Here is a 12,668-nt window from a genome sequence, read left to right on the forward strand (position 1 = left end):
AGGGATCCTTGGGGGTGGGTGGGGCTCATAAAGGGAAGCTGCAGGCAGGTTTCCACTGAAGAGGTGGCTGGAGGACTGGGAAGGGGATTACTCTGAGTCATAACTACCAATTGAGAGTCAGAGGCCAGGGGGACCTTCATGGGATCACCCACAAACATAAAATATGCATATACACACATTCACACAAAACCCACCACTACAAATAATGTAAGAAAAGAGGTTTTATTACAGATATGCTGGAATTTATACATTCAAGTAGAGTTGACCCTTGACCAATGTGGGGGTTAGGGATGCGCACCCTCTGCACAATTGAAAATCCACGTGTAAATCGACCCATGCAGTTCAAACCCATATTGTTCCAGGGTCAACTGTACTGTGTACTTCAAAACAGTCACCTTGGCCTTTATGTCTGATTCCAGTGATGCTGCTGTTTGCTGAGAACACTTAGAGAACTCCTAGTTTGGAATTTCCTTCAGGAATTTCCTGAGCCATCCAAGAAAATATGACTTTATCGTGATATCTTGGTCAAATTACCATGTCATTCCTAAGACTGTCCCTGATCACTTCTGATTGAAGAAATCCAGTCCCCATTCATGGGGTAGCAGGGCCACCTGAATTACACTACAGGCTTCTAGTGATGCTGCTGTATCCAATCCTTGTTCTCAGCTGCCAAGAAGGGAACCCCCACCAGGACCTGGCTTCAACGACGAGGAGGGAGGGTTGGCGTGACTCAGAAGCCCAGAGATGGAGAGCTCATGGTTTGGTCCAGTGTGGTGCTTGGTCTCGGAGACTCTGCCCTGCTCTGAGGGGGCTGCACTGCCATGTGGGTTTGGACATGGCAAATGCCAATTCCTGGCAGGGTTGAGATTTCCTCCATAATTTAGGCCATGCAAGCCCACCCCTGGAGCAGGAATAGGGTTGATTCCCCTGCAAATATTTAGCAACTACACAAGAGACATGGGCTAGGCTTGGGGTCTGCACATGGATGCTAGTGATATGGGCATTAGGCACAGAGAGCCATGCAGTGGCCACAATTGCCCTGCTGGTGCTTCATGATCCTCCTTCGGATAGATTGGCCCCCACAGTAAGGCTCCCAATGTGTGGAGATCATTCTGTAAGGACAGAGCAGACTAGAACCTTCTGTCTGCCCCAGATGCCTGCATATTCATGCCCTGGGGTCCCCTTGCCACTTTCTGCCCTGTGGAGGAAGACTTGAGGTGCTGGAGGAAGACTTGGCTATGGTTGAGTGCAGATGTGCTGACATTCCTGGGGTGGCCACAGGCTCAGTGTGGCCCCCATTCCATGTGGATGGGGTCACTGCTGTGTCCACACTGGCTGCCTGTGGCAATCTGAATAGAGACGTCTACAAACATGGCAACTGCGCCTCCTCTTGGAGAGGCTGGACTTTCCTGCCAGAGTGCCAGCAGTGGTACTGCGCTATGGCAGTGCCCACCGTGCTCTGGGGGACCCAGAGACCCTGCATCCTTGGTCCTTGCTCCTGGGCAGCCCCCTGCCTTGTACAACATGCTTGTTTTAAGTCTGTGCCTCCAAACACCTAGTGCAGCTGGGCTGCATGAATAAGTGGTTCTCCCAGAGAGGTTTGGAGAGGAACCTCTCATAAGGATATCTTTTTGGGTTCTGCCTGTTACACTGTTGATGAGCCAAGAGCCTTGGACTTCCTGCCAATATCTGGGCAGTGCCCAGTAGGCTAAGCTCCAGTGGGGCTGCCCAGTCCACTGCAGGCCTGTGTGTCTGTGTCTGTGTAGTTAATGTGTCTATGCATATGTCTGTGTGTTGGAGTGTGTGTAGTTATGTGTCTCTCTGTGTGCCTGTTTATATTTCTGTGTGTTTCTGCATCTCTGTGTGTGTAGTGTCTGTGGTGTGTGTGTGTCTGTGTATAGTTTACCTGTCTCTGTGTCTGTTTGTATTTCCTTGTGTGTTTATGTGTCGTGTGTGTCCATGTGTGCATCTGTATGTGTGTAGTTTATGTGTCAGTGTCCATATGTGCATCTGTATATGGGTGCGTCTGTGTGTTGTTTATGTGTGTGTGTGTGTGTCTGTGTGTTGTATGAGACAGTGCTTTCCACAAGCGTAACCTTGGCCGCAGCCCTAGGCTGGAGGCGGGAAAGGGCATGAGAAAATAAGAGAAACACTGGTCAGGTTTATCAGCTCTAGCAGAGAACTCTTAAAACGCAGAACAGAAAAAAGTAGGCAGAATATTCACTCATTTTGCGTTTTCCCAATTCCTGTTCACAGAGAAAAACCCATTACAAGTATCAGTACTTGGCTACCTTCTACAAGTAGAGCTTAACAAGGGCACAGCGAGGGCAGGTAATACCTGGCATTCAGAGACGGCTCTGGCCTCTGGCCAGGAGCCTCCTGTCTTCATTTCCTGACTGACTCCTGCAGCTGCTGGGGTGAGGGAGCAGGGGAGGGAGCGGGGACTTGCGGGGGTGGGGGGGGCTGCCTATCGTGATGTCTGTGGGCGTGGCCAGGCAGGCAGGAGAACTGAGGAGCGGGCTGGGAGCGCCTGACTCCTGGGTCTGCCTCCGTCACCATTCAGAGCTCTCACCTTGGACCGTAAACTCACTCCTGGAGGAAGATCAAGTCTTCAGGTTAGTTGGGAGAGAGGAGGTGAGGAGCTAACCTGTTCGAGGGGGCCGGTGGGGTTTTCATAAGCCTGTGCTGAGCTGTTGCTTTAAGCAGCAAGGAGAGCTCCTCTAAGGGAAAATGCGCGAAGTCTAGACTGAGTAGCTGGTGTGAGAACACAGGCTCACTACCATGTCAAGCATTTCCTGGGTTTAATGGCTCACTGGGAGGCAAGTTCCCAGTACAAAGGGCTCCCGAGCCCGGGTGGGCCATGGGGATAAGGGGGAGGAGAATTTGGAAGTGTTCAGGCAGCAAATGTTCTGCCTGAATGGCTGGGTGGCATCTGCTCCCATTGCTGGCTTAACCCACGTGAGTGCTGGTCAGGCGTTCCTGTGGAATGGAATGTGCCAGGGTGAAAACATTGAATCCCCCTGAGCTGCTTCTCTGCACTCTGCCCACACACAGTGGAATAAATGGATTTAACGTCGCCAGTTCTTTCCAAGGACATGGATATTAAGCACAGGCATCCCTGGGTGTGGATGTGTTTGGGTTTGCACACCCAGGCCTGGGCCGGGATGTCAGGGCAGGTGTCTGGGGCCCCCACCACACTGGCCTGGCTGAGCACTGGTTTAAGGGATGTGACAATTCTACAAGGTGCAGTGATTCTGAGGAAGAGCCAACAGGAGGCTGTGAGCAGGGTAGGCTGTTTCTATAGCCTAAATGCAAGGCAGTCCACTGTAACCTACATCATCTAGCAAATGCCATCCCTGGGGTTTGCTTGTGAGAGGCGGGCATGTCCAGGCCCCTGGTGCAAGGCTTGCCAGGGCTTGGAGGGCCTGGGAGCTTGAATGCATCTGGGGATACCTGCTTGCACTTATTATAATTGCTAATAAGGATTAAATCTCATTAGAAACAACAGAGGTGAAAGCTCTAGGTAAACTGTAAAGGATTGCACAAAAACTGCTTCTTATTGCAAATTCAGCTTACAAACGCTTGAATGCAGTTGTTCAAATCAGGTGTAATGTGGGGGTGATTTAGGAACATAAGTTCTTAAAGTTTTACTGCACTGATGAAAAGCAAATGCTGATACTATTCTTGTTCTTTGAGAAGACATGACACCCTTGGGGTTAGTTGAGGTCTGAGATCATCAAGAATCATGGGGGAGGGGGAGATCCTAGCTGCTGCTGGGGACTCAGCAGCCTAGATGCCTGAGAAAGGTTTTAAGCCTGAGTCCAGGACATCATGTGTGTTTTGGAAAGATCGCTGTGGTTAAGTGGTAGGGAGCAGTTGGGGGGCTCTAGAAAGCCACTGCTGAGTCCTGCCAGCTGAGAGGTGGCTGCACAGTCAGGTCAGGGGGCACTGCCTAGGTGAGGGGTCTGCAGGGTCAGAGGGAGTCGTCAGAGGCGCTCCTGGTTTGTGATATGTGCACCTGAATGGTCGCAGGGTCCCGGGTGAAGGGCCAGGCCTCAGAACTTCACTGGGGGTGTTTGGGCACCTTGGAGACATTGGGGTAGACAAAACGGCAGCTGGACACAGTGGTCTGGGCTGCAGAGGGGAACTGGGGAGTCACCTGTCCGCGGGTGAGAACCTCACTTGCTGGTTGGATTTTTTTTTTTTTTTTTTTTTGCGGTACGCGGGCCTCTCACTGTCGTGGCCTCTCCCGTTGCGGAGCACAGGCTCCGGACGCGCAGGCTCAGCGGCCATGGCTCACGGGCCCAGCCTCTCCGCGGCATGTGGGATCTTCCCGGACTGGGGCACGAACCTGTGTCCCTTGCATCGGCAGGCGGACTCTCAACCACTGCGCCACCAGGGAAGCCCCTGGTTGGATTTTACAGAGGTTTGATTCCGGATTTTGCCGCGGGCTGCGCAGAGGCATTTGCTTGTTCTTCAGGGAGCCGCGCACCTGCACAGGTCGCCCATGTGCAGGGCCCCCGAGACCCCCAGCCTACAGGAAACACACTCTGCAGGGGTGGGAGCAGGATCCCGCCCAGCGCAGGTCTCTTTTCAGGTAGCAGGGTCTGATCTCGGAGGGACAGCTGAGATCGGTCCTGAAGAGAGATCTTAGTTCCCTGCCCGGGAATTGAACCTGGGGAGCCTGGATGAAAACCAGGAATCCTAGCCGCTAGACCACCAGGAGCTAGAGGCTAGAAGCAAAGGGGCCCTAGCTCTTTCCCCCGTTTGAAAGCAAGAATGTTTCAAGGAAGCAAAAACTGTAAAAACAGGTACAAAGTTTATTATTAAAGACACAGCACAACGTATGGGAGAGCACACAGAGAAGCAATTTGTTTATTTGAGACAGAGCAGGGCAGAAATACACACCCAGAGGGAAGGGGTATGAGCATCCTCTCTAATGAGGAGGAACGCAGTATAAGTCAGAAACGGGGCAGAAATACACACTGGGAGAGGAGGGCGGGCATCCTGAATGCGGAGCGCAGTACAGAGGCCATTTAAATCCCTTCTATAGGACAGTCCTTCCAGGTCTTTGTTTACCTTTGGCCAATTATCTTGTTTCTTTTTTCACACCTGACTGGTCCCAGGACCCTTCCCACATGCATGCGCCACTTTTTGCTAAGCTGGATCTCACCCCAGAGGCCTGTGGGTGCATGTCCATACACACTATGGGGTGGCGGCCCCTCCCTTTTTGACCCCCAAGGAGCCTTCCTGCGCATGTGCAGACAGGGAAGTTTTCCTTGACCTCAGGAGTGGTCATCTTATCTCCTTACTTCAGCAGAGCTCAGCTTCTGCCACCAGCTTTGTCCTTGGAGTGTCTGGGTGAGACCAGAGCTTCAGTGTTGCTCCACTTGACAAACCCCAGGTGTCCGGCTCAGGGGCCCATCTATCTCCTACCTCAGATCTACCGTCTCCCACAGTGGGAAGAGGAAGAGAGAGAGAGAGAGAGAGAGAGAGAAGAGAGAAGAGAGCCTGCAGCTGGGCTGGCAAAGCCCACTTCCTGGAGCACTGAGTGGGAGGGCAACTCTCCGAGCCTCCAAGCTCAGAGGAAGGCCACTCTTGTCCACTGAAAAAAAAAAGCACAACCTAAAAGTTGAGAATTATACTTTATTCAGTGGACTTTCTGAGGACTCATGCCCCAGAAGAATAGCTCTGAGGGACTGCTTCGAAGAAGTAAGGGGGGAGCCAGGATATATAGGAGTTTTTGCCACAAAACCCAGGTAGTCGGAACATCAAAAGATTACTGTTAATTATAAAGAACCAGACATCTCAAATTAAGGAGTTTAGTGCTTTTCTGTATATGGGAAGATACTAGAGTCTGGGCTCATTGAAATCATTCCTTTGATATGCACGTCAGCTATCTAGGGCCGGCATCCCGCATGCTTTTCTCCATCCTGAATCTACTCAGGGTGCACAGTCGGAAGTGGCTGCAGAGGCTGATTGCTCGATGGCCACAACATCCTTTGTTTACTGACATGGCAGGCAACATTCGTGGTCCACACTTTAAAATGAGAACATAAAGTGAGGCTTTTAACCAAGGTCGGTCCTTGCAAGAGCCATCTGAAGGGATTAAGGATCAGACTTCACAGTCTGTGTCCTGGCCTGGAGTGGGATAAGGGCAAAGGCCCCTGCACTGCCCTTGCAGGGAAATGTCTGTCTCTGTGCACAGGCTGGGCTGAGAGGAGGCTGACTCCCGGCGGCCTCCACGGCCCCAGAGTCTACACCTGCACCTTCCCTGGGCTTCACCACCTAGAAAGAGTGCACCAAATTCAGCGGACGCAGCCACAGTCCCGAGGTTGCCACCACCTGGACAGTTCTGCACCAAGAAGGAAGCTTTGGTCCTGAAGGGTGTGTTACGTGGAGAGGGACATTCCATGACTGGGGTGTCTTCTCAGGACTTAGACGTTGTCCATGGGAGGAGGGAATTGCCTGTAGAGTGATTTCTTTTTAGTAATAAAGTTTTCGCAGCAGCTAGTATGCTTTTTTTCTGTCTTCTCTTTTCATTATTGCATTATGTCAAATGATTAAAGAACTTGGAGAAAGGTGTTCTTAAAATTTACAAAGAAACCATTTTCCATCTGATGTGTATTGCTGCTGCTAATTTATACGCTACCGTAAAGCCACCACGCTGACACTGTATTCAGTAATACACTTTATTTAATTGGCATGCCTGTGCAGGAGAGGGCACCACATTCTCAGGACAGCCAGAACAGCACCACAACACACGCAGTGCACCAAGGAGATGCTTGTTTAGGTGCGGTCTTGCTGGGCTGAAGGCCACTGAGGGCAAGTACCTAGGACTTCTCGCCTTCCACTTCCTGTCCCTCACGTCCCTGCTGCCTCATTTGCACCAAACCTGAGCTCTCCTCTGTAAATGCAAAGAAGTTCCATCATGCCCACAAAGCCCCAGCCAAGTTCTGCTGTCAGAGCCATTGGGAAGGGCTGCAGGTGCCTGGCCCTGGCTGGAGCGTGGGGAGCACGGCTCTATTGATCCCCTTTTCTCAACACCTCCGTTGTTGAGTTTCCCCTCTGGCCCGGAGCAGTGAACAATGGCTGCTGGGCCAGGTTGGGGAGGGCACAGGGGTAGAACCCCCTGTCTTCCCCAGCAGGGCATGACCAGTGTCACCCCCCCATGTGCACTGTCCCCTGGGCACCCTTGCACCCAGTGCTGTCATCTGATGAGCCCCTCTACCACACTCTGGGCACATCCTCTGGAGCAGCAGTGAGGCCGGAGTAGCGTGGCCTGGAGCCGGGTTAGTAAGTATCAGCAGGGAGGGCCCAGGTGAGTGGGGAGCATGTTGTGTCAGTCCTGGGATACCAGGCAGAGCCTCAGGTAATTTTCAGTCTGCTGCCTCTGAGCTGGGACTGGAAGAAGCAAGTGCATGCACTCTTCAAGCGGAGTCTTGATTTCCTTCAGCCCTCTGGTAAGCCCCACTGGTTTTCAGATCAGCTAAGTGGGCTCATCCCTCTAGTGTCAGATCCCAGGGTTGGGGTGCCTAATACATGGCTTGAACCCGTCATTGCCTAGGGAAGATCCCTTAGCCTGTGATATCCCCTTCCTCTTCTGGGTCCCTTGCTAGGTATGTGGGTCCCAACTAGATCGCTTCGCCTCCCCTCCTACCAGACTCTGTGTGCTTGTTTCTTTAGAGCCTTGGCTGTAGATGAGCTGTTCTGCTAGTCTTCAGGTCATTCTCAGCAAGAGTTGCTCTATATGTAGGTATAGTTTTGACGTGTTCATGGGGAGAGGTGAGCTCAGGGTCCTCCTCTCCCACCATCTGATCCTGCCTCCTAACCACTCAGATATTGACAGGTGTTGACAGACAGCTGGGTTGTTTCCAGTTTTGGCCTATTACGGATAGAGCTGCTATGAATATTTGTGTATAGGTTTTTGTGTAAGAGGAAGTTTCATTCATCTAGGATAACTGTCCAGGAGTGCAATTGCTGGGGCATATGATAGTTCTTTTATAAGAAACTGTCAAACTGCTTTCTAGACTGTCTATGACATGTTGCATTCCCACCAGCAGTGTGTGAGGGGTCCAGTCTCTGCCTGCTTACCAGCATTTGGTGGTGTCTCTATTTTTAAATTTTAGGTATGCAGTGATATGTCATCGTAATTTTAATTTGCATTTCTCTAATGGCTAATGATGTTAAACATCTTCTCATGTGCTTGTTTGCCATCTATATATACTCTTCAGTGAAGTGACTCATATCTTTGTCCATTTTCTTTTTTTTTTTTTGCGGTACACGGGCCTCTCCCTGTTGTGGCCTCTTCCGTTGCAGAGCACAGGCTCCAGACGCGCAGGCTCAGTGGCCATGGCTCACGGGCTCAGCCGCTCCGCGGCATGTGGGATCTTCCCGGACCGGGGCACGAACCCGTGTCCCCTGCATCGGCAGGCAGACTCTCAACCACTGCGCCACCAGGGAAGCCCTCTGTCCATTTTCTAATTGGGTTGTTTCTTTACTGTTGAGTGTTCTTTTTATATTAGGGATATTAGTCCCTTTCTGAATATGTGATTGGCAAATATTTTCTCCCAGCCTGAAATTTGTCTTTTCATCCTCTTAAGTTTTCACAGAGCAAAATTTTTTAATTCTTATGAATTTCAATTTATCAAAATTTTTTTTGTTTTATGGACTGTGTTTTTGGTGCCAGGTTTAGGGCTCTTTGCCAATCCCCAGATCCTGAAGGTTTTTCCTATGTTTATTTCTTAAGCTTTTATAGTTTTACAATTTACATTTAAGTCTGTGGTCCGTTTTGGATAAACTTTCATATAAGATGTAAGACAGAGCTAAAAGTTCTTCTCTCTCTCTTTTTAGCCTATGGATGTCCAATTGCTCCAGCACCATTTGTTGAAAAGGCTGTATTCCTTGCATTGAATTGTTTTTGCACCTTTGTCAAAATCCATTGAGCATATTTGTGTGGGCCTCTGTTCTGTTGCATTGATCCTTGTGTGTAAACCTCTGCCCCCACCACACACTCTTAGCTATAGAGTAAATCTGGTGATTGAATAGATTGGTTCCTCCTATTTAAATCTACTTTTTCTAAATTGTTTTAGTTATTCTCAATTATTTGCTTTTCCATATAAATTTTAGAATAATCTTATTTATATCTATAAAAAATCTTTCTGGAATTCTGATAGAATCTATAAAAAATCTTTCTGGAATTCCAATTTGGGGAACATTGACATCTTCACTACATTGAATCATCCAATCTGTAAGCTTGATTTATCTCTCCATTTATTTAGATCTTCTTTTATTCCTTTCATCAGCATTGTGTAGTTTCCAGCATATGAGTCAGTAAATGTTTTAGTAGATGTATACCTATTTATATTTTTTAGCAACTGTAAATGGTATTATGTTTTTAATTTTGAGGTCGACCTGTTCATTGATAGTATGTAGAAATATTAGATTTTGAAATGTTTGTCTTGTATTCTATAACCTTGCTGAACTCACTTATTAGTTCTATGAGATTTTTGTAGGTTCCTTGGGATTTTTTTTGTGTGTAGAAAATCGTACCATCTGCCAACTGAGACAGCTTTATCTCTTCCTTTCTACTCTGTATGCCTTTACTTCCTTTTCTTGTCCTATTAGCCTAGCTAGAATTCCAGTACTATGTTGAGTGGGAGTGGTGGGATTGGACATCCTTGCCTTGTTCCTGATCTTAGCAGGAAATCTTCAAGTTTCTCACCATTAAGTATGATGTTAGCTATAGGTTTTTGGTAGATAATGTTTATCAGGTTGAGGAAGTTACCCTCTATTACTGTTTTTCTTGGAGTTTTTATCATGAAGGTGTGGAATTTTGTCAAATGCTTTTTTCTACATCAATTAATATGATCATGTGATTTTTCTTCTTTAGCCTGTTAATATGGTAGATAATACTGATTGATGTTTTTATTAGCTTTATTGAGGTATAACTTACCATACCATACAATTCATCAATTTAAATGGTACAATTCAGTGGTTTTTAGTATATTCACTGAATTGTGTGACCATCACCACAGTCAATTTTAGAACACTTTCACCAACCCAAAATGAACCCTATACACATTAGCAGTCACTCCTCACTTTCCTCCAACAGCGTCCTCCTCCGTCCATCCTAGGCAAACACTAATCTACTCCCTGTCTCTATAGATTTGCCTATTTGGAAGATTTCATATGTAAATGGAATTGGGCAAGATGTGCACTTTTGTGACTACCTTCTTTCACTTAACATAATGTTTTCAAAGTTCATCCATGCTGTAGCATGCATTGGTATACTCTTCCTTTTTTATTGTTAAATAATATTCCATTCCACATTTTATTTATCCTTAGTCAGTGATCAACATTTGGGTTGTTTCAAAAACAATACAAAAAAGTATTCATAATACTTTTAAAAAGAGTATGCATAATACTTTTTGAGTATTAAAAATGCTTTTATGAATATTAATGTACAAGTTTTTGTGTGAACATATGTTTTCATTTCTCTTGAGTATATACCTAGAAGTGGAATTACTGGTTCATGTTTAACATTGGTCAACCTGTGAATATTGAATCAGCCTTGAGTCCCTGGAAAAAAGCCCTACTTGGTCATGGCATATAATTCTTTTCACATATTGTGGAATTTCCTGTGCTAATATTTTGTCACGTTTTTTTGCATCATAGTCATGTAACATACTGGCCTGTAGTTTTTTTTGTACTGTCTCTATCTGATTTTGGTATCAGGTAATACTGGCCTCATAAAATTAATTGGGAAGTGTACCTCATCTTCTGTTATCTGCAAGACATTGGGTAGGATTGGTGTTAATTCTTCTTTCATTGTGGAGTAGAATTTTCAGTGAAGTCATCTTGGCCTGGAAGTTTTTTGGGGGGGAACTTAAAAATTCAAACTCAACTTACTTAATAGTTATAGGATATTCAAATTATTTTGTACTGGGTGAGTTATACTAATTTGTGCTTTTTTAAAGAATAGGTCCTTTTCATTTAGTCAAATTTATGTTTGTAGAGTTGTTCATAGTGTTCAATTATTATCCTTTTGCTGTCTGGTGGTCTGTGGTGTTATTCCCCATTTCATTCCTTGTGTTGGTAACTTCTATTCTCTTTTTTCTTTGTCAGTTGTGCTAGAGGTTTGTCAATTCTATTGACGTTTTGAAGAACTTGTTTTGGTTTAGATTTTTCTGTTGTTTTTCTGTTTTCTATTTTGTTGTTTTTATACCTTTTATTTTCTTATTTTTGTTTGCTTTGGGTTTGTCTTGCTCTTTTTTTTCTAGGATATTGAGAGGGGAGATTAGATTATTGATGAGACTCTTTCTCCTTTCTAATTTGAGCAATTAGTGCTATAAGTTTCCCTCTCATCACTGCCTTAGCTGTGTTCCACAAAGTTTGATATGTTATATTTTCATTTTAATTCAGTTCAATATAATTTTGGTTTACCTTGAGACTTTGTCTTTGACTCCTGGATTATTTAGAAGTGTGTTTTTTAATTTCCAAGTGTGCAAATTTTTGGCCTTTCTGTTATTAATCTCTAATTTGGTTCCATTGTGTCTGTAAAACACACTGTATGTTTCAATTCTTTTGAATTTGTTGAGATTTTTTTAATGGCTCAAGGTGTATCTGGCCTTGATATATGTTCTGTGGGCATTTAAAAAATCTTTTGCTGTTGTTGGGTGGATTATTCAATAGATATCAATTAGATCCCATTTGTTGATGGTGTTGTTCAGTTCTTCTGTATCCTTGCCAATTTTCTGTCTTGTTCTACTGATTGCTGATAGAGAAATGAAATATCCAATGCTATAACTGTACATGTTTGTTTCTCCTTTCAATTCTGTCAGTTTTCCATCACATATTTTGAAGCTCTGTTGATTGGTGCATACACATTTCATATTTCTATGTTTTCTTGGTAAACTGACCCATTTATTATTATACAATATCTCTGTCTGTCCCTAGTAATTTTCTGTGATATGAAGTTTACTGTATCTTGTACCAATACAGCCACTCATGCTTTTTTTGGATTAATGCTTGAATGATATATCTATTATCCATCTTTTTACTTTTAGCCCACCTATCTTGTTATTTTTGAAGTGAATTTCTTGTAGACTGCACATAATTGAGTTGTGTTTTTTAATCTACTCTGCCAATCTCTGCATTAAGTTTTGGATTCAGACCACTTATATTCAATGTAATTTTGATATGTTAGGGCTGTGGGTTACTTAAATATATTTTATAATCCCACTTTGATTTATAGTATTTTTAAATGTATCTTTTATAGCTTTTCAAAGTGGTTGCTCTACATATTAAATTATGTATACATTACTTGTCACAGTACTGTTGTCATTATTTTATCAGTTTGAGTAAAATCTAGAAAGCTTACCTCCTTCTCCATTCTTTTTTTTTTTAAAGCCTGGATAATAATTATAAAATATAATCATCAGGGCTTCCCTGGTGGCACAGTGGTTGGGAGACCGCCTGCCGATGCAGGGGATGTGGGCTCGTGCCTCGGTCCAGGAGGATCCTGCATGCTGTGGAGCAGCTGGGCCCGTGGGCCATGGCTGCTGGGCCTGCGTGTCCGGAGCCTGTGCTCCACAGCGGGAGTGGCTGCGGCAGTGAGAGGCCTGCGTACCGCCAAAAAATATATATATATATATATATATAAAATC

At 45.7% G+C, this 12,668-nt stretch overlaps 1 protein-coding gene across 5 annotated transcripts in view; it reads left to right on the forward strand.

The window, feature by feature from the left end:
• Positions 1–2,533: 2,533 nt before the first annotated feature.
• The window catches only part of OCA2 (OCA2 melanosomal transmembrane protein), a 257,199-nt gene continuing 247,064 nt past the window's right edge, over positions 2,534–12,668 (forward strand). For 3 of the 5 annotated variants that reach the window (XM_027082468.1, XM_027082473.1, XM_027082469.1), the window contains exon 1: positions 2,538–2,615. The gene's annotated coding sequence lies outside the window, so the exon portion shown is untranslated. Of the gene's footprint in view, positions 2,616–12,668 lie in introns of all 5 variants that reach the window. The other 2 variants (XM_027082471.1, XM_027082472.1) reach the window with 2 other exon arrangements.

The sequence above is a fragment of the Aethalodelphis obliquidens genome, unplaced genomic scaffold (assembly GCF_003676395.1).
Source record: "Aethalodelphis obliquidens isolate GAN/ISIS:26980383/991018 unplaced genomic scaffold, ASM367639v1 scaffold47, whole genome shotgun sequence".
NCBI lineage: Eukaryota > Metazoa > Chordata > Mammalia > Artiodactyla > Delphinidae > Aethalodelphis > Aethalodelphis obliquidens.